A 23,349-nucleotide genomic window follows, 5' to 3' on the forward strand; every position below is an offset into this window, starting at 1 on the left:
CCTGCGCTGCTAATCTAGCTTTGACGCCTCTCAGTTGGGATAGCAAGGTCTCTACCTGGTTCCTTGTGCCTCGGTGTCTCATGTTAGGATCTATTCTTGGTTTTTCAGTTTTTCCTACTTCCCAAGTTAAAATTCTGGCCTAAAAGATGACCCTAGGGTCCTGATATTGTTGATTCCAACTCCCCATCACCTGCCCATCTAAACTCCTTTCCTAGCTTCACCATCATTTTCTTTTTTCCCCAATAGTTTTCTTCTATCCACCTGTCACATCCTACTTTATTGAGCGTCCCCCTCTCAAAGCTGCCTGTCAAGACTCTAAACCAAGCATGTCAAACTCAAAGGCTAACACGGGCCAAATAAACGAGGCATGCGGCCTACAGGCCGCAAGTTTGGCATGACTGCTCTAAACTATTGCCTCTTGTTCTTCACCCGCCCTCAGCCCCCACTTCAATGTATCTGTGAGCTTTACTTTCGAAATGTCTGCTTCCTTCTCCAAAAGCAACACTTCTGTTTGAAACTTTATCTCTCTTCTTTTTTCAAAATGCGAGCATCCTTGAATGTATCAAAACTCAATTCACCATCCATATTCTTAGCAAAGTTATTTTAAATAAAAATAATCTGATCCTGTCACTTTTCTACTTAAAAACTCTTCAGCTGTTAACCAATGTAAATAAGATAATATTCACTTACCATGGCTTTCAAATCCTTTCCAAAAGGCCTTTCAAATCCATCTCCTCTTCTTTCCCACACAATCCAATAAATGCATTCTTTAGACCTCAGTTCAAATACCACCTCCTTATGATCTGTCTAAAAGAATGAATTAAAATAAAGGAGTGGAACTACATCAAACTAAACAGTTCTATGCAGCAAAGGAAATAATCAATATATTGAAAAAAGCAACCTTTAGAATAAGAGAAAATATTTACAAGCCATATATCTGATTAGGGATTAATATCAAAATTACATAAAGAACTTATACAAGTCAATAACATAAAAGCAAATAACCCAACTTTAAAAATAGGCAAAGGATCTAAATAAACATTTTTGGGAAACCATATTAAAGCTTCCTCAAATAATTAAAAATTGTATGGCTATTCAATCCAGCAACCCCGCACCTAGGTATATATATCCAAGAAAATGAAATTAATTATCTCAAAGAGATATCTTCATTCCTATGTTCATTAAAATATTATTCACAATAGGTAAGATATAGATCAACCAAAATGCCCTACAATAGATGAATGGATGTAGATATTGTAGGATATATTTATAACCTGGCAAGTTATTCAGCCTTAAAAAAAAATCCTGCCTTTTGTGACAACATAGATAAGCCTGGAATTCCAAATGAATTAAGTCAGACAGAAAAAGACAAATACTGTATGGTATCACTTATATGTGGGATCTTAAAAAAAAAAAGTCAATTTCATAGCAACAAAGAATAGAAATGTGGCTTGCAGGAGCTGGGGAGTAGAGGACTATAAAAATTTAGGTCAAAGACTGTAAGTTTTCAGTTATAAGCAAAATAAGTTCTGAGGATTTAATATTAATCATGGTGACTATAGTCAATAGTATTATATTGTATACTTAAAAGTTCCTTAAAAAAAAAAGTTCCTGCCAGTATATTTTAAGCATTCCCACCACACAAAAAAAGTGTTAAGTATATGAGGTAATTAATTATCTCAATGTTGGTAATCACTCCACAATGTGTATCAAATCAGAACATTGTACACTTTAAGTGTATATAATTATTTGTCAATTATTCTTCAATAGAGCTGAGGGAAAATGTTAAAAATAGAAGAGAACGAGTTGCTTCCTCATCTGTTCTCGCATAATAATTTACAAATGCCTTTATGATAACACACATCACATTGTTTACATGTCTGCTTTCTTCATTAGATTATTAACTCTTTGAGTACAGGACGCATGTCTTCTTCATTGATAGTCCTCTGACAAGCATGGTGACTGGTGAGAAGTTAGCTGAAAACAAATGTTTGTTTAATGAATAACTGATTCATTCATCTCTTAATACCCTGGCCTATCTCTTAATCAGAGCTTCCCTAAGATACCTGCAGAAAATGTGCCTCCAGAATACATCCTAAACTATATGTCTATAATGTCCCTAAACACAAGGGAGCAGGTAAGAAAGAGGAGCGGGAATTTATTCCAAGTTCCAAACCCTCCTGATCTTCCACATTCTCCTGTAGTCACTGGCCTATTCTAGATGCTGGCTGAACAATGACATTGGTAAAATCTGTTCAGAATGACTATAATGTCCCTGCCTAGCTTGTTCTTGAATTCTTTCTTTCTTTCTTTCTTTTTTCAGTTTCTTAATGCTGTACCACTTGTCACCAAACTCACTGTTCCTATGGGACATAGAATGGTCCTTCTTTTACTACTGATATTAGTCTTGCTAATATGGCCACTCTAAAAATCTCAAAATCTCTCTGTTGATAACCATTCAAAAGTAAATCATGAAGACTTTTTCCTTAACTTCCATTATTCCATCGATTATTTTTTTTCTGTTATTGCTTTTGTTCCTAATCATTAGAAAAAAACTTTCCTATAACACAGTTACTGCATAAATGTAACTCCCTTCACAACCTACAATGCTTCTGGCCATCTCTGCAATTGTATCAAAGGAATTCAACAAACCACCAAAATTATAAAAAAATAGCTTATTGATATAAGTACTTCCTTGAGAATGTCTTCACTATTCCAAAGATTTAGCTTTCATTGTAATTTTCTCTGTTCTGTCTGTCTCACACAAATTCTCATTGTGTGTGTGTATGTCTGTGTATGTCACTTCTGCTTCTGCAGATGCTGAGATGACATGTTACACACAGGGAGAGAGAGAAAAGAGAGAGAGAGAGAGAGAGAGAGAGAGAGAGAGAGAGAGAGAGAGAGAGAGACTGGGCGGGGGGGAGAGAAGAGGCTGAAGAAAACAGAATCTGAGGTCACTATAGGCAACTTGAAAATTTTTATTGGGATCAACATTACTTTCCTTCACTTTTGTCCAAATACAAGCTCCCAGTAAACATGTCCTTGTCAGATACTACTCCACAATTATATAATTAAACAGGAACATCAGCTATAACTATGCCAAGGAATCCATGAGAATATTCAATCTGGAAAAACTTCAACCACAAAAGAGCACCTCCCAGGAGATGACGACAACTCTTTTAGGAAATCTTTTAACCACAAAGTCCAACTCCCCTTCACTCCTACAGCCTCAGTCACACATCTCAAAGGGCTGATCCCTTAAACTAGGACAACCTGACCCACATCAGCAGCCCAGAGGCATTATGGCAACATCACACCTTTCCAACAATTGAAGAAAATATGAGGGATGAACAATTGAATGACTGAAATTGAAATCCTATAATTGGTGATTTGTCAATAACTACTGACTTTGTGGAGTTTTCTTCATTCCTAAGCCAATCCTGACAGACACAATATGTAAATGCAAACACCAAAACACATCTGAAACCATTTCATTGTCTCATAGCAATGAAATGAAGAATAGATTCTCTCTGAGGATAAAGAAGAATCTATCTCCAAGTTCACTAATCAATGAACACTAATTTTAAAGGCTTAAAGAAAAAATACTTTGGGATGCTGAATGTAAAAAGCTAAAATTCCAGAGGGATCAGCTCTGTTGGCAAGAAGTAGGGCATTGAAACCCAAAGGCTGTCCTGTTCATACTATGAAGTAGAATTGATAGTCCTGTTTCCCTACAGTTACTAACCTGCACTGGTCAAAGAGCTGAGCTGAACCGAGATATTTACTTGAGGGTTGGTGAACACACAATATACAGATGATGTATTATAGAACTGTACACCTGAAACCTATATAATTTCACTAACCAATGTCACCTCAATAAATTCAATTAAAACATAGATTTACTTGGATCTTAGAATTACAGCTCTCAGGTTGAAACAGGGACTTATCAGACTTCCACCCAATATTCCTCTACTTAACTCCCCTCCAAAATATCCCCATCTCATCTCCAAGTAACTGATATAACCTGGTGTGACGCATAGAGGATTTGGAAAGAAAATCCTGGGTTGGAGGCCCGGGTCCCAATCCTTAGATTTATCAGTCATACAACACTAGATCTACTTGTCTTCAACTACAATATGAGGAGACTAGACTAGTTAATTGCCAACATCTCATCCAGTTCAAGATTCTCTGGGCAGTGACAGAGAACGAACTAGCTCCAAAGATAATGATTTTCATGTTTGGAGAATTCTGATATTAAAAAGTTCTTCCTTGTACAAAGCCAAAACATGCCTCCAATGGGTTCTATCCATTTATCTGAGTTTTTGATACAACTCAAGTATAATCTCTCTTCCATATAACCGCCACTCATATAATGAAGACAGATATCCATCTCCTATCTACCTGCTTTTCACTTGGTTCCTTCATCTACCTAATCATCCTCCTTACTTTATTCAGAATATGTAACAACTGTCCACATCCCTATTGAAAAGCGGTCATCAGACCTGAACAAACAGTCAGAGAAACAAGCTGACAAATGCCAAGAGAACAACACTGCCACTTATGTTGTTCTGCTAGTACATCTTTTAATGCAACCCAAATCAGCATTACCTTTTCGGCTACTAAGTCACACTGTCGCTGTCACCATACCCTTTTTTACTCATGAGTTCTTCCCAGTCATTATGATGTTGAATTTAGCAAAGTCAGAATTTTACTTTCATTTCTATAAAATTCATTTTATGAAATTTGAGCTATTTGGTGAGACAAGCTGAAATCTTCTCAAATCCTCAGTCTATCCTAAGAAATTTTGCCATCTGTTGACATTTTCATCCAAGTTATTGATAAAATATAATGATCATAACATGGTCAACAAAACAGTCCTGAAACAGACTCTTAGAGACTGCCCTCCATAATAACATAAATATGCAAGATTTGGATCTTCAGGCCATCAAAAGGTTAGATCCCAGTTTACTCCATCCTTGCCACTCTCTGGACTCCACTTTTCTCAGCTCACTCACTCTCCCTGGTCTTTTCTTTCTGCTGCTTCTGCAATAATCCCCACAGATAAGAATGCCCAGGACTTGGGGCACTTTGAGAGAACCAATGTTTTAAACAGTAAACATATAAAGAAAGATAGCAAAAATAAAAAAGAGTAGTCCACACCCAGTACAACGTGATGTCGTGGAAATAGTGTGGGAGTTGGAATCAGAAGACCTGGAATTGATCCTAGTTTTGTAACTTACTCCCTGGGTAACCTTGGGCATCATATTCCTATCAGTTTCCTCATCTCAAAAATAGGGATGATAATGATGACCTCATGATATTGTTCTGAACATTAGAAGCAATATGTGCAAAATCTTAGTACATTATTGGCACATAATAGGCATGAAGCATCATACTGTTATTATTATTACAGCATGGTGAGAGAGAGACAAAAACACAATAGCTACATGCACACAAAGACAATTAAAACCAAGAGGAAGAGAAAATGAAGATCTGTGTTCTGTGAATGTTAATGTTCCACAAAAGAAAGAAGTCATGGTCAAATAAAGTTAGAAATGAGAATATTAAACACAGTTTTTAAAATCCAAAACATCTTTCTATCTCATTGGCTCTAAATAAGATAATCTACAAACTTGCATTTCTTATCTGATCATGTCCTAAGAATTGTTATAGGGTCCTAGCACACTAAAGATGATTGCGACCCAGGCAATACAGAGTAAGAAGAAACACAATTTGGGAGGTGGGGTGCAGGCACATAAGCAAATAATTAAAATAAAACATTACCAGTGCTACAAGAGAGATAAATACATAATAGTATATATGAGGGAATAGCAATCTATTTGTAGATATCAGGTAAGGCTTTATGAAGAAGATGATGATTATCAAGCGTCTTCAAAGATGAAGAGAAGGTAAGGTCGAGGGACTGTCCAGTTAGTAAGGACAGCAATCAGAGATTGTGAACAGTGGTGGACCACAAAAGGTTCATCCAAGGAATTTTTTAAATATATTTTATTGATTTTTTACAGAGAGGAAGGAAGTGGGATAGAGAGAGTCAGAAACATTGATGAGAAACATTGATCAGCTGTCTCCTGCACACTCCCTACTGGGTTTGTGCCCACAACCAAGGTACATGCCCTTGACAGGAATGGAACCTGGGACCCTTGAGTCCGCAGACCGACGCTCTATCCCGCTGAGCCAAAGTGGTCAGGCCATCCAAGGAATTTTAATCAGTCTAGAGTGACTGTCACATAAAATAGAGGTGATAAGATAAGCAGCTAGAAAGATACAGATTTGTACCTATTGTGAAGGAGCTTGTACGACAGTAAAGGAGTTTGGAATTCTATAGGCAAGGAGAAGCCATGGAGGGAAGGACAGGATAATATTAGGTGATTCAGGCAGCCTATTCGTAGAGGGGCTGGTTGTGACACTGTTTACAAATACTCAGTTAAAAGATGGTGAGGTCCAGAATTAAAATTGCAGCACTGGATATAGGGAATAGGCCCACATACAAAGAATATAAGGCTAGGTACAGTTTACATGGTGTGGCATGTTTATGGAGGAAAAGAATGGGGAGTAGTAAAAAATTACTTTGTGTAGCTTGAGAAAATCAGTGGATGGGGATGTAATTAACCAAAATGTGGACATCTGTAAGAAGTACATTTTGTTATAGGGCATGATAATAAGTTCAGATTTAAACACTATGGACAGAGGTAACAAGACACATTCAAATAGAGATGTAAGGTCTGACACAGTCTGGAAACCAAGAGTAAGGTCAAAATAGGAGTCTCCTGTATATTTTTGAGAATAAATGAAAAATAAAAGCATGCTTTAACCCAAAGGAAGAAGATGTGGAACATGTCTCTAATACACCAATGTGATAAGCTTGTAAAATAGACTAATGATTCTTGCCTAATAAACTCATGCTAAATCCTAGTGCTTACCGCTTATAATCCAAAAGCTCATTGTCTTGCTCTCTTTTGAAAAGACAAAATTAAATTTGCCTCTTTTCTCTCCCTTCATCATAATTTCTAGATGAACATTCATCCCATGGTAAGTTCTCCCAGTATCCAGCAATGGAATTCATTAATAAAAAGTGACATGCAGCCTGATCGGAGTTGCTCAGTTGGTTGACCATGGTCCTGTGTATTGGAAGGTTGCCGGTTTGGTTCCCAGTCAGGGAATATACCTGGGATGCAGGTTCAATTCCCAGTTGGGGAGTGTATGGAAGGCAACCAATCGATGTCTCTCTCTCTCTCTCTCTCTTTCTCTAAGCATGTCCTTGGATGAGGATTTTTTTTAATGCAGGTAGGTGCTTGTGATGTCTTCCTACCATAAATTAAAGTTTTCCATAAATGCATATTCTATCCCTTTAAGGCCAAGAATAAGATAGTGCATTTATCAATAGATATTTACCAAGCACCTACCAAGTCAATTTTTAAAAAGTAAGTGTGAACCCTGCACACAAAGCATCTATGATAGCTAAAGGAAACCTTCCATAAATTCTCCAATATATGGGGTTCATATAATTTTGGAACTTAAGCAAGTACAGATGAGTACGTGAGGAAGTTAAGAAGTAAACACATGTCAGTAGAGAAATACAGGTGGAGATATGGGTGGATCTGGGTTTGGTTAGAAATGAATCAGACCAACCCACAGAGGATGGCTCCTCCTTGGACAGGCCATCTATAAAAAGGTTATTATCACAGACTTCAGCACCCAGCAAGCTCCTTCTGGCTACATTCTACTTGCTCTTCTGGTGAAGTAAGTAAGGGGGAATGCACCTAGCTTTGCCTACTTGGTGGCAAGGTAGAATTCTGGATGTTCTTGTACTCTAAGGCAAAAGTTCTGGGTGGGGGATACACATGTCAAACTCAAGGGCTAACATGGGCCAAATAAACCAGGCATGCGGCCTGCAGGCTGAGAGTTTGATATGCTTAGTGTACGGGGTTCTTTACCTTTGGTGGAGCTGTTACTAAAAGTTTATTTCAATACAGAAGAAAAATAAGGGCATAAATTTTTTCTATGAGGCTACTCAGTATTCTCTTCATATTGTTGTAGTTTCCATTTATTCATTCATTCAACAAATATATATTAACTACCTTATATTTGCCAAGTGCTGCTTTTAACTGATTATGCAACAGTGAACAAGATAATCTCCCTACTCTTAAAAGGCTACATTTTAGTAGGGGAAGACTTTCAGTAAATGATGAATAAGTAAAATTTCACAGAGTAATAAAAATAATGAAGAAAATAAGTGAGTGATGAGGTAGAATAATAAGAGGAGAGAACTTTAGATGCAGAAAAAGATTGGCCAGGAAATACCTCTCTAGCAAATCATCTTTTGAGCTGAGATCTTAAAGACAAAAAGAACCAGTCAAGGCAAGGGGCAAGATTTTAAAGCAGAAGTAAACTATTTTGAAGAAATAAAGAAGCTGGTGTGCCTAGAGTATATTTAACTAGATGAACAGGGAGTATATGGTGATGTCAGAAAGACAGACTGGGGTAGACCATATAAGAAGGAGCATAGCAGAGTTTGTACATCATTTTAAGTATATGAGAAGTCATTGACCGGGACAATAACACAATTGAGGGCATGTTTTAAAAATATCATTCTGGGCTGCTAAGTGGAAAAAGGGATAATAAGACCACAAGAGTCAGAGCAGAGAGATGGATGGGCTGTAGTTTTAGGTAAGAGATGATGGGAATAATTGAAATGGTGAGAAAAAAATCTTTGCTAGAGCCAAAATCTAGTTGTTATCCCCATCTTTTTTCACCATCTACCCACCTCCCTCCCCTTTGGCAATTATCAGCTTGTTCTCTGTATCTATGGATCTGTTTCTGTTTGGTTTGGTTTATTCATTTGTTTTTTGGTTTTTTAGCTCGCACAAATAAGTGAAATCATATGGTATTTATCTTTCTCTGTCTGACATATATTACTTGGCAAAATTACCCTCTAAATCCATTCCTATTGTTGAAAATGGCAAGATTTCATTCTTTTTTTTATTGCTGAGAAATATTTCATTATATATCTGTACCATATATTCTTTATCCATTCATTGATCAATAGACACCTTGGTTGCTTCCATATCTTCTTGGCTATTGTAAATAATGATGCAATGAACAGAAGGGTGCATATATCTTTTAGAAGTAGTGTTTTTGTTTTCTTCAGATAAATACCCAACAGTGGTATTGCTGTGTCATATGGGAGCTCTATTTTTACTTTTTTGAGTAATTTTCATACTGTTTTCCATAGTAGATGCATTAATTTATTATCACACTAACAGTGCACAAATCTTTTCTTTTTTCCACATCCTTGCCAACACTTGTTGTTTGTTGATTTTTTGATAATAGCCATTCTGACAACAGTTGGGTGATATCTCATTGTGGTTTTGATTTACATTTCCCTGATGATATGTCTGTTGGTGTGTTGGCTGTCTGTACATGCTCTTTGGAGAAATGTCTATTCACATCATCTGCTCACTTTATAAGTTGTATTGCTTATTATTTTTATGTTAAGTTGTGTGACTTCCTTATATATTTTGAATATTAACCCCTTATCATTTGTGAATATCTTCTCCCATTTAGTAAGTTATCATTTGTTGATGGCTTCCTTCACTGTGCACAAACGTTTTAGTTTTTATGTAGTCTTATCTAGAGCACAGTGAGGTCTATTAGACTATCTAAATCCTGCTATAAATAGGTTCATGAACAAGAAATAGACAGGTTTCATAATTCATTCAAACTCTCTGTTGATTTTCACTATACACATAGTAAAGCTAAGTTTTCATAGCTAACTTCCATTTTAAAAGATGAACTTTAGGAGATAATGTAGGTTTAAAATGTGAAAAGTCACAATAATAATTGATATGACCTAAAAAAAAAATAGTACAAGAAAAGTAAATTTTTATTTCTTCTTTCTAGGTTCACCTATATTTTCAAAGGATGTCTACTCTTCTGGAAAACATCATTGCCATCATTGACCTATTCCAACAATATTCAAAAACAGACAAAGAAACTGACACACTGAGCAAAGAAGAGCTGAAGGAACTTCTGGAAATAGAGTTTCGCCCAATCCTGAAGGTAAAGATATTTGCCAGGATTAGAGTATAACACCTCAGGATTCATTAATAATCTCACAAAATTGAATTGATCGCATTTCAAAACAGATATAAATTTGTTTTCTCCCTTTATATCTTTATATCCACCATACACATACCCTCTATGAAGGATGATAATATGAATATTTAATAACAAAGAAATAAATACCAATTAGTTAGACCTTCACAATATTCTTCCTACATAATGAACATTAAGATAGTATGTTTAAAAGATAGTTCAATTATTGGCTTTATAACCTTTTGATATTTGAAGTAGGAAAAAGAGGAACTTGGCTAACAAATCTCTTCATGTCACCACATGTATTTAATATTTGTTTCTTTTACTCTATTACCTCTAATTTTCTCCAGAGTCACAATAAGCTAAACTATCTTAAGTTAAAAAACACCTGATTTGTTTTCAATTTAAGTAGCAAAAATTCACATTCCCTAAATTGACTTTGCATTATTTATTTGACCACGTGAGTCTGCCTAATGGACCCTCCCTTCTGTATATCTTCTGTACAGAATCCAGATGACCCAGACACTGCTGAAGTATTCATGGATATCCTTGACATAGACCACAACCAGAAATTAGACTTTGAAGAATTTTTTCTGATGGTATTCAAGTTGGCTAAAGCATACTATCACTCTAAAAGGAGACCAAATTTCCAAGCATCAGGACAAAAGCAGAAAAAGACGGAACACCAAAAGAAACGTGGAGAACGTGATATAAAAGAAAAAGAAGAGGAAGAGGATAGAGAGAGAAAATCCAGGCATTCAAAGAGTGACAGGAAGGGGGGGAAAGCAAGATCCAAAAGCCCAAGAGGAAGAGGGGGGAAAAGGCATGGGTCTAGCTCTGAAAGAAGAAATAGAAAAGGTGATACATCTCCTTGCAGACATAGAGACACATATGGGGAGAAAAATCACGACAAAAGAGGAAAAAGGAAAAGTAGGTCAGGTTCTACTGAAGTACAAGGAAGAAGGCAACACTCAAGTGTTAGCCCAAACAAGGGAAATAGAGGCAAAGATGATGAAATTAATTATGAAAACACAGAATCACTGTGTGCAAAATTGAAAAAAACAAGATATAGTGACTCATATGCGCCTGAAGATAATACTTACAGGAAAAAGGACAATCAATTGGGAAAAAACAAACATACTGAAAATTTAGAGTTAAATTCAACAGAGGAAAGTTTAAGAATGGAGAGATATACAGGTCAGAAAAACAAAAACTCACAAAATAAATATGAAGATTACACCTCTAATGCCAAACTAGTCAGATACCTAGGGACCGGCCATAATCAGAACAGTGATAGCGAGGACCACACAGAAGATTCAGAGTCACAATCAGAGTCTGGTTCAGGAAACCAACATAGATCTGCCATGGGCCAATCAGGAGATAGCTCTGGATATTCTGGGTCCCATCAAGGGAAGACAGCCAATAAAGGGCCATCTGAGTCTATCCATGAAAATTCAGACTCAAGTGTGAAAAAAAGACAGGGACCTACACGTGGACGGACTACAGACAGCTCAAGACAATCAGGCTCACATCATGCCGAGAAATCCTCCGGGGGACACCACGCCTCATCCGAAGGGCAGTCAGGATCGAGCTCAAGAGGAAGACCACAATCCCAGCATGAGCAGTCACCTGACAGCCACAGACACTCGGGCACTGGACACCGACAATCGTCCTCGGGATCCAGGACAACCAGACATCGGGGGTCCAGTAGCCGTCAGGACAACGACAGCGAAGGACAGTCTGGACATTCAGGTAGACAATCTGGCTCAACCCATGACAGGGCTGGATCCAGTTCCACACACCAACGTAGGTCTACACATGACCAGTCAGGACACAGTTCTGGGCACTCTGGTACCCATCGAGGGCAGCAAGCCCAGCACGGCCACTCTGAGCACACCCAGGGACACTCAGACTCTGATGCCAGAAGAAGACAGGGATCTAGTCATGGACGGTCTGCAGACTCCTCTAGACAATCAGGCTCACATCATGCTGAGACATCCTCCGGAGGACACCACGCCTCATCCCATGGACAGTCAGGATCAAGCTCAAGAGGAAGACCACAATCCCAGCATGAGCAGTCACCTGACAGCCACAGACAATCTGGCACTGGACACCGACCCTCGTCCTCGGGATCCAGGACAACCAGATATCGGGGGTCCAGTAGCAGTCAGGCCAGCGACAGCGAAGGACAGTCTGGACATTCAGGTAGACAATCTGGCTCAACCCATGACAGGGCTGGATCCAGTTCCACACACCACCGTGGGTCTACCCATGACCAGTCAGGACACAGTTCTGGACACTCTGGTACCCATCGAGGACAGCAAGCCCAGCACGGCCACTCTGAGCACACCCAGGGACACTCAGACTCTGATGCCAGAAGAAGACAGGGATCTAGTCATGGACGGTCTGCAGACACCTCTACACAATCAGGCTCACATCATGCTGAGACATCCTCCGGGGGACACCACGCCTCATCCCATGGGCAGTCAGGATCGAGCTCAAGAGGAAGACCACAATCCCAGCATGAGCAGTCACCTGATAGCCACAGACAATCTGGCACTGGACACCGACCATCGTCCTCGGGATCCAGGACAACCAGATATCGGGGGTCCAGTAGCAGTCAGGCCAGCGACAGCGAAGGACAGTCTGGACATTCAGGTAGACAATCTGGCTCAACCCATGACAGGGCTGGATCCAGTTCCACACACCACCGTGGGTCTACCCATGACCAGTCAGGACACAGTTCTGGACACTCTGGTACCCATCGAGGACAGCAAGCCCAGCACGGCCACTCTGAGCACACCCAGGGACACTCAGACTCTGATGCCAGAAGAAGACAGGGATCTAGTCATGGACGGTCTGCAGACACCTCTAGACAATCAGGCTCACATCATGCTGAGACATCCTCCGGGGGACACCACGCCTCATCCCATGGGCAGTCAGGATCGAGCTCAAGAGGAAGACCACAATCCCAGCATGAGCAGTCACCTGATAGCCACAGACAATCTGGCAATGGACACCGACCATCGTCCTCGGGATCCAGGACAACCAGATATCGGGGGTCAAGTAGCAGTCAGGCCAGCGACAGCGAAGGACAGTCTGGACATTCAGGTAGACAATCTGGCTCAACCCATGACAGGGCTGGATCCAGTTCCACACACCACCGTGGGTCTACCCATGACCAGTCAGGACACAGTTCTGGACACTCTGGTACCCATCGAGGGCAGCAAGCCCAGCACGGCCACTCTGAGCACACCCAGGGACACTCAGACTCTGATGCCAGAAGAAGACAGGGAACTAGTCATGGACGGTCTGCAGACACCTCTAGACAATCAGGCTCACATCATGCCGAGACATCCTCCGGGGGACACCACGCCTCATCCCATGGGCAGTCAGGATCGAGCTCAAGAGGAAGACCACAATCCCAGCATGAGCAGTCACCTGACAGCCGCAGACACTCGGGCACTGGACACCGACCATCGTCCTCGGGATCCAGGACAACCAGATATCGGGGGTCCAGTAGCAGTCAGGCCAGCGACAGCGAAGGACAGTCTGGACATTCAGGTAGACAATCTGGCTCAACCCATGACAGGGCTGGATCCAGTTCCACACACCACCGTGGGTCTACCCATGACCAGTCAGGACACAGTTCTGGACACTCTGGTACCCATCGAGGGCAGCAAGCCCAGCACGGCCATTCTGAGCACACCCAGGGACACTCAGACTCTGATGCCAGAAGAAGACAGGGATCTAGTCATGGACGGTCTGCAGACACCTCTAGACAATCAGGCTCACATCATGCCGAGACATCCTCCGGGGGACACCACGCCTCATCCCATGGGCAGTCAGGATTGAGCTCAAGAGGAAGACCACAATCCCAGCATGAGCAGTCACCTGATAGCCACAGACAATCTGGCACTGGACACCGACCATCGTCCTCGGGATCCAGGACAACCAGATATCGGGGGTCCAGTAGCAGTCAGGCCAGCGACAGCGAAGGACAGTCTGGACATTCAGGTAGACAATCTGGCTCAACCCATGACAGGGCTGGATCCAGTTCCACACACCACCGTGGGTCTACCCATGACCAGTCAGGACAGAGTTCTGGACACTCTGGTACCCATCGAGGGCAGCAAGCCCAGCACGGCCACTCTGAGCACACCCAGGGACACTCAGACTCTGATGCCAGAAGAAGACAGGGATCTAGTCATGGACGGTCTGCAGACACCTCTAGACAATCAGGCTCACATCATGCTGAGACATCCTCCGGGGGACACCACACCTCATCCCATGGGCAGTCAGGATCGAGCTCAAGAGGAAGACCACAATCCCAGCATGAGCAGTCACCTGACAGCCACAAACACTCGGGCACTGGACACCGACCATCGTCCTCGGGATCCAGGACAACCAGATATCGGGGGTCCAGTAGCAGTCAGGCCAGCGACAGCGAAGGACAGTCTGGACATTCAGGTAGACAATCTGGATCAACCCATGACAGGGCTGGATCCAGTTCCACACACCACCGTGGGTCTACCCATGACCAGTCAGGACAGAGTTCTGGACACTCTGGTACCCATCGAGGGCAGCATGCCCAGCACGGCCACTCTGAGCACACCCAGGGACACTCAGACTCTGATGCCAGAAGAAGACAGGGATCTAGTCATGGACGGTCTGCAGACACCTCTAGACAATCAGGCTCACATCATGCTGAGACATCCTCCGGGGGACACCACGCCTCATCCCATGGGCAGTCAGGATCGAGCTCAAGAGGAAGACCACAATCCCAGCATGAGCAGTCACCTGACAGCCACAGACACTCGGGCACTGGACACCGACCATCGTCCTCGGGATCGAGGACAACCAGATATCGGGGGTCCAGTAGCAGTAAGGCCAGCGACAGCGAAGGACAGTCTGGACATTCAGGTAGACAATCTGGCTCAACCCATGACAGGGCTGGATCCAGTTCCACACACCACCGTGGGTCTACCCATGACCAGTCAGGACAGAGTTCTGGACACTCTGGTACCCATCGAGGGCAGCAAGCCCAGCACGGCCACTCTGAGCACACCCAGGGACACTCAGACTCTGATGCCAGAAGAAGACAGGGATCTAGTCATGGACGGTCTGCAGACACCTCTAGACAATCAGGCTCACATCATGCCGAGACATCCTCCGGGGGCCACCACGCCTCATCCCATGGGCAGTCAGGATTGAGCTCAAGAGGAAGACCACAATCCCAGCATGAGCAGTCACCTGACAGCCACAGACAATCCGGCACTGGACACCGACCATCGTCCTCGGGATCCAGGACAACCAGATATCGGGGGTCCAGTAGCAGTCAGGCCAGCGACAGCGAAGGACAGTCTGGACATTCAGGTAGACAATCTGGATCAACCCATGACAGGGCTGGATCCAGTTCCACACACCACCGTGGGTCTACCTATGACCAGTCAGGACACAGTTCTGGACACTCTGGTACCCATCGAGGGCAGCAAGCCCAGCACGGCCACTCTGAGCACACCCAGGGTCACTCAGACTCTGATGCCAGAAGAAGACAGGGATCTAGTCATGGACGGTCTGCAGACACCTCTAGACAATCAGGCTCACATCATGCCGAGACATCCTCCGGGGGACACCACGCCTCATCCCATGGGCAGTCAGGATCGAGCTCAAGAGGAAGACCACAATCCCAGCATGAGCAGTCACCTGATAGCCACAGACAATCTGGCACTGGACACCGACCATCGTCCTCGGGATCCAGGACAACCAGATATCGGGGGTCCAGTAGCAGTCAGGCCAGCGACAGCGAAGGACAGTCTGGACATTCAGGTAGACAATCTGGCTCAACACATGACAGGGCTGGATCCAGTTCCACACACCACCGTGGGTCTACCCATGACCAGTCAGGACACAGTTCTGGACACTCTGGTACCCATCGAGGGCAGCAAGCCCAGCACGGCCACTCTGAGCACACCCAGGGACACTCAGACTCTGATGCCAGAAGAAGACAGGGATCTAGTCATGGACGGTCTGCAGACACCTCTACACAATCAGGCTCACATCATGCTGAGACATCCTCCGGGGGACACCACGCCTCATCCCATGGGCAGTCAGGATCGAGCTCAAGAGGAAGACCACAATCCCAGCATGAGCAGTCACCTGACAGCCACAGACACTCAGGCACTGGACACCGACCATCGTCCTCGGGATCCAGGACAACCAGACATCGGGGGTCCAGTAGCAGTCAGGCCAGCGACAGCGATGGACAGTCTGGACATTCAGGTAGACAATCTGGATCAACCCATGACAGGGCTGGATCCAGTTCCACACACCACCGTGGGTCTACCCATGACCAGTCAGGACACAGTTCTGGACACTCAGGTACCCATCGAGGGCAGCAAGCCCAGCACGGCCACTCTGAGCACACCCAGGGACACTCAGACTCTGATGCCAGAAGAAGACAGGGATCTAGTCATGGACGGTCTGCAGACACCTCTAGACAATCAGGCTCACATCATGCCGAGACATCCTCCGGGGGACACCACGCCTCATCCCATGGGCAGTCAGGATTGAGCTCAAGAGGAAGACCACAATCCCAGCATGAGCAGTCACCTGACAGCCACAGAGAATCCGGCACTGGACACCGACCATCGTCCTCGGGATCCAGGACAACCAGATATCGGGGGTCCAGTAGCAGTCAGGCCAGCGACAGCGAAGGACAGTCTGGACATTCAGGTAGACAATCTGGATCAACCCATGACAGGGCTGGATCCAGTTCCACACACCACCGTGGGTCTACCCATGACCAGTCAGGACACAGTTCTGGACACTCTGGTACCCATCGAGGGCAGCAAGCCCAGCACGGCCACTCTGAGCACACCCAGGGACACTCAGACTCTGATGCCAGAAGAAGACAGGGATCTAGTCATGGACGGTCTGCAGACACCTCTAGACAATCAGGCTCACATCATGCTGAGACATCCTCCGGGGGACACCACGCCTCATCCCATGGGCAGTCAGGATCGAGCTCAAGAGGAAGACCACAATCCCAGCATGAGCAGTCACCTGACAGCCACAGAGAATCCGGCACTGGACACCGACCATCGTCCTCGGGATCCAGGACAACCAGACATCGGGGGTCAAGTAGCAGTCAGGCCAGCGACAGCGATGGACAGTCTGGACATTCAGGTAGACAATCTGGATCAACCCATGACAGGGCTGGATCCAGTTCCACACACCACCGTGGGTCTACCCATGACCAGTCAGGACACAGTTCTGGACACTCAGGTACCCATCGAGGGCAGCAAGCCCAGCACGGCCACTCTGAGCACACCCAGGGACACTCAGACTCTGATGCCAGAAGAAGACAGGGATCTAGTCATGGACGGTCTGCAGACACCTCTAGACAATCAGGCTCACATCATGCCGAGACATCCTCCGGGGGACACCACGCCTCATCCCATGGGCAGTCAGGATTGAGCTCAAGAGGAAGACCACAATCCCAGCATGAGCAGTCACCTGACAGCCACAGAGAATCCGGCACTGGACACCGACCATCGTCCTCGGGATCCAGGACAACCAGATATCGGGGGTCCAGTAGCAGTCAGGCCAGCGACAGCGAAGGACAGTCTGGACATTCAGGTAGACAATCTGGCTCAACCCATGACAGGGCTGGATCCAGTTCCACACACCACCGTGGGTCTACCCATGACCAGTCAGGACACAGTTCTGGACACTCTGGTACCCATCAAGGGCAGCAAGCCCAGCACGGCCACTCTGAGCACACCCAGGGACACTCAGACTCTGATGCCAGAAGAAGACAGGGATCTAGTCATGGACGGTCTGCAGACACCTCTAGACAATCAGGCTCACATCATGCCGAGACATCCTCCGGGGGACACCACGCCTCATCCCATGGGCAGTCAGGATCGAGCTCAAGAGGAAGACCACAATCCCAGCATGAGCAGTCACCTGATAGCCACAGACAATCTGGCACTGGACACCGACCATCGTCCTCGGGATCCAGGACAACCAGATATCGGGGGTCCAGTAGCAGTCAGGCCAGCGACAGCGAAGGACAGTCTGGACATTCAGGTAGACAATCTGGCTCAACCCATGACAGGGCTGGATCCAGTTCCACACACCACCGTGGGTCTACCCATGACCAGTCAGGACACAGTTCTGGACACTCTGGTACCCATCGAGGGCAGCAAGCCCAGCACGGCCACTCTGAGCACACCCAGGGACACTCAGACTCTGATGCCAGAAGAAGACAGGGATCTAGTCATGGACGGTCTGCAGACACCTCTAGACAATCAGGCTCACATCATGCTGAGACATCCTCCGGGGGACACCACGCCTCATCCCATGGGCAGTCAGGATCGAGCTCAAGAGGAAGACCACAATCCCAGCATGAGCAGTCACCTGACAGCCGCAGACACTCGGGCACTGGACACCGACCATCGTCCTCGGGATCCAGGACAACCAGATATCGGGGGTCCAGTAGCAGTCAGGCCAGCGACAGCGAAGGACAGTCTGGACATTCAGGTAGACAATCTGGCTCAACCCATGACAGGGCTGGATCCAGTTCCACACACCACCGTGGGTCTACCCATGACCAGTCAGGACACAGTTCTGGACACTCTGGTACCCATCGAGGGCAGCAAGCCCAGCACGGCCACTCTGAGCACACCCAGGGACACTCAGACTCTGATGCCAGAAGAAGACAGGGATCTAGTCATGGACGGTCTGCAGACACCTCTAGACAATCAGGCTCACATCATGCTGAGACATCCTCCGGGGGACACCACGCCTCATCCCATGGGCAGTCAGGATCGAGCTCAAGAGGAAGACCACAATCCCAGCATGAGCAGTCACCTGACAGCCACAGACACTCGGGCACTGGACACCGACCATCGTTCTCGGGATCCAGGACAACCAGATATCGGGGGTCCAGTAGCAGTCAGGCCAGCGACAGCGAAGGACAGTCTGGACATTCAGGTAGACAATCTGGCTCAACCCATGACAGGGCTGGATCCAGTTCCACACACCACCGTGGGTCTACCCATGACCAGTCAGGACACAGTTCTGGACACTCTGGTACCCATCGAGGGCAGCAAGCCCAGCACGGCCACTCTGAGCACACCCAGGGACACTCAGACTCTGATGCCAGAAGAAGACAGGGATCTAGTCATGGACGGTCTGCAGACACCTCTAGACAATCAGGCTCACATCATGCCGAGACATCCTCCGGGGGACACCACGCCTCATCCCATGGGCAGTCAGGATCGAGCTCAAGAGGAAGACCACAATCCCAGCATGAGCAGTCACCTGATAGCCACAGACAATCTGGCACTGGACACCGACCATCGTCCTCGGGATCCAGGACAACCAGATATCGGGGGTCCAGTAGCAGTCAGGCCAGCGACAGCGAAGGACAGTCTGGACATTCAGGTAGACAATCTGGCTCAACCCATGACAGGGCTGGATCCAGTTCCACACACCACCGTGGGTCTACCCATGACCAGTCAGGACACAGTTCTGGACACTCTGGTACCCATCGAGGGCAGCAAGCCCAGCACGGCCACTCTGAGCACACCCAGGGACACTCAGACTCTGATGCCAGAAGAAGACAGGGATCTAGTCATGGACGGTCTGCAGACACCTCTAGACAATCAGGCTCACATCATGCTGAGACATCCTCCGGGGGACACCACGCCTCATCCCATGGGCAGTCAGGATCGAGCTCAAGAGGAAGACCACAATCCCAGCATGAGCAGTCACCTGACAGCCACAGACACTCGGGCACTGGACACCGACCATCGTCCTCGGGATCCAGGACAACCAGACATCGGGGGTCCAGTAGCAGTCAGGCCAGCGACAGCGATGGACAGTCTGGACATTCAGGTAGACAATCTGGATCAACCCATGACAGGGCTGGATCCAGTTCCACACACCACCGTCGGTCTACCCATGACCAGTCAGGACACAGTTCTGGACACTCAGGTACCCATCGAGGGCAGCAAGCCCAGCACGGCCACTCTGAGCACACCCAGGGACACTCAGACTCTGATGCCAGAAGAAGACAGGGATCTAGTCATGGACGGTCTGCAGACACCTCTAGACAATCAGGCTCACATCATGCCGAGACATCCTCCGGGGGACACCACGCCTCATCCCATGGGCAGTCAGGATTGAGCTCAAGAGGAAGACCACAATCCCAGCATGAGCAGTCACCTGACAGCCACAGACAATCCGGCACTGGACACCGACCATCGTCGTCGGGATCCAGGACAACCAGATATCGGGGGTCCAGTAGCAGTCAGGCCAGCGACAGCGAAGGACAGTCTGGACATTCAGGTAGACAATCTGGATCAACCCATGACAGGGCTGGATCCAGTTCCACACACCACCGTGGGTCTACCCATGACCAGTCAGGACACAGTTCTGGACACTCTGGTACCCATCGAGGGCAGCAAGCCCAGCACGGCCACTCTGAGCACACCCAGGGACACTCAGACTCTGATGCCAGAAGAAGACAGGGATCTAGTCATGGACGGTCTGCAGACACCTCTAGACAATCAGGCTCACATCATGCTGAGACATCCTCCGGGGGACACCACGCCTCATCCCATGGGCAGTCAGGATCGAGCTCAAGAGGAAGACCACAATCCCAGCATGAGCAGTCACCTGACAGCCACAGACACTCGGGCACTGGACACCGACCATCGTCCTCGGGATCCAGGACAACCAGACATCGGGGGTCCAGTAGCAGTCAGGCCAGCGACAGCGATGGACAGTCTGGACATTCAGGTAGACAATCTGGATCAACCCATGACAGGGCTGGATCCAGTTCCACACACCACCGTCGGTCTACCCATGACCAGTCAGGACACAGTTCTGGACACTCAGGTACCCATCGAGGGCAGCAAGCCCAGCACGGCCACTCTGAGCACACCCAGGGACACTCAGACTCTGATGCCAGAAGAAGACAGGGATCTAGTCATGGACGGTCTGCAGACACCTCTAGACAATCAGGCTCACATCATGCCGAGACATCCTCCGGGGGACACCACGCCTCATCCCATGGGCAGTCAGGATTGAGCTCAAGAGGAAGACCACAATCCCAGCATGAGCAGTCACCTGACAGCCACAGAGAATTCGGCACTGGACACCGACCATCGTCCTCGGGATCCAGGACAACCAGATATCGGGGGTCCAGTAGCAGTCAGGCCAGCGACAGCGAAGGACAGTCTGGACATTCAGGTAGACAATCTGGCTCAACCCATGACAGGGCTGGATCCAGTTCCACACACCACCGTGGGTCTACCCATGACCAGTCAGGACACAGTTCTGGACACTCTGGTACCCATCGAGGGCAGCAAGCCCAGCACGGCCACTCTGAGCACACCCAGGGACACTCAGACTCTGATGCCAGAAGAAGACAGGGATCTAGTCATGGACGGTCTGCAGACTCCTCTAGACAGTCAGGCTCACATCATGCCCAGACACCCTCCGGGGGACACCATGCCTCATCCCATGGGCAGTCAGGATCTAGCTCAAGAGGAAGACCACAATCCCAGCATGAGCAGTCACCTGACAGCCACAGACACTCAGGCACTGGACAGCGACCATCGTCCTCTGAATCCAGGACAACCAGACATCGGGGGTCCAGTAGCAGTCAGGGCAGTGACAGCGAAAATTCAATTAGACCATCCTCCTCGACCCGTGTGGGGAGTGGGTCCAGTTCAACGCTTCAGCATGCATCTGCCCATGGACAATCAGGAGACAGCCCTAGGCACTCTGGGTCTCCTCAAGGGCAAACAGCCACCCACAGGCAGTCCGTATCTTCCCATGGTCTGTCAGGAACGGGCAGTACACATAGACAGGGACACCACCTTGAACAGGCACAAGATAGCTTCAGAAACTCTAGGAATGTACATGGAGATATTTCATCTCATTCTGGTTACAGTAGACACCATGGACTGAATATTATTCAGGCCAGTGATACCAAGTCTGGAATACCTAAATCCAGTCATGTGGGATTTATAGGCACACCTCTATATGGAGGAGACTTTTCAAGGTCCAGTACATCAGACAGTTATATAAACCCTGTGATATATGGTCAGTCAAGTGATAGTTTAAAGCAGCTGGGTTTTTGTCGGTCTCAACAACACTATTATTATGAGTGAGAGACAATAGAAATATAATGAATTCAAAGAGTAGAAGGAACAACACAAATTTGAATCAAGAATGTTTCTTTATACTTTCACAGAGGTTATCTTCTATTATCTTTTTAACATATTATCCTATTTCTCTACTTTGGTGATGGTTTCTTCTCATTCTCTGGGAAGGTTTTATCTTTATGACTATGAAATGGTGAATGGAAGAAAGCAGTGTTATGGACAGATAAATTATGAAATGTATGAGTATTTTGGTAGATAGGTTTATGTAATCATTTTTTGAGGGATTAAAATTTAGAACCTGTTCAATTTCAAACTATAATCTTTGCCAAAAATAAAAAATGGAGTCAAAATTATAGAAACATCGTTCCAGAGTCCATAGCTACTATACTACTATCATAGCTCAGTACATGTGCCTCTATTATGCTTCTATTGGAACTGTGTATTAGTCTGTATTCATTAAAATCACCTTTCAGCATATAGAATTCATAAAAGTAAATTGCATAAAAACTGAAAATAAACAATTGATCATATACCATAATTTGTGTCTTCTATGCTTACTTCTCATAAACCCCGAAAGACTTTCTTCCCAATGGCCTGAATTACATCTTTTTCTCATCACTAGCAACCTGTATGACCAAACCCTAGTTACACAGCATGCAAACATATTAAGGAGTCTAAAGAAGGAAGTATTTAATCAAATCCTATGTTTTCCTGTAACATAATCATTGTTCCACATTGTCACCTACAGGATGGAAAAAGGTTTATCTCAATTGCTAATAGCATCATAATTATTATCAAAACATCAACCCAGATGGCTATTATCCAAGTCAAACCAAGATCAGGAAGCACAAAGTAATGTCCATAGGACCTTCTTCCAAGACACTAGGAAATGTTTTCTAATGAAGACTAATGAGAGCAGAAAAATTGTGCTAAAATATCTTGACAAAGGGAAATCAATAAAGAAAACGTTCTCCTTCCTGGAAAGAAAACTCATGTATTTCATGAGTTAGTTCAGTGGATAAAGCGATAAAGGAAAAAATAGGAACTA

The 23,349-nt window shown here is 45.6% G+C and overlaps 1 protein-coding gene across 5 annotated transcripts in view; it reads right to left on the bottom strand.

The window, feature by feature from the left end:
- CRCT1 (cysteine rich C-terminal 1) overlaps window positions 1–23,349 on the bottom strand; it is a 146,271-nt gene that overhangs the window by 97,121 nt on the left and 25,801 nt on the right. For 2 of the 5 annotated variants that reach the window (XR_013997114.1, XR_013997116.1), the window contains exon 2: window positions 691–807. The exons of the other annotated variants lie outside the window; for them this stretch is intronic. The gene's annotated coding sequence lies outside the window, so the exon portion shown is untranslated. The remainder of the gene's footprint in view (window positions 1–690; window positions 808–23,349) is intronic. 5 annotated transcript variants of the gene reach the window in all.

This window comes from Myotis nattereri (assembly GCF_964212035.1).
Source record: "Myotis nattereri genome assembly, chromosome: 18".
Lineage (NCBI taxonomy): Eukaryota > Metazoa > Chordata > Mammalia > Chiroptera > Vespertilionidae > Myotis > Myotis nattereri.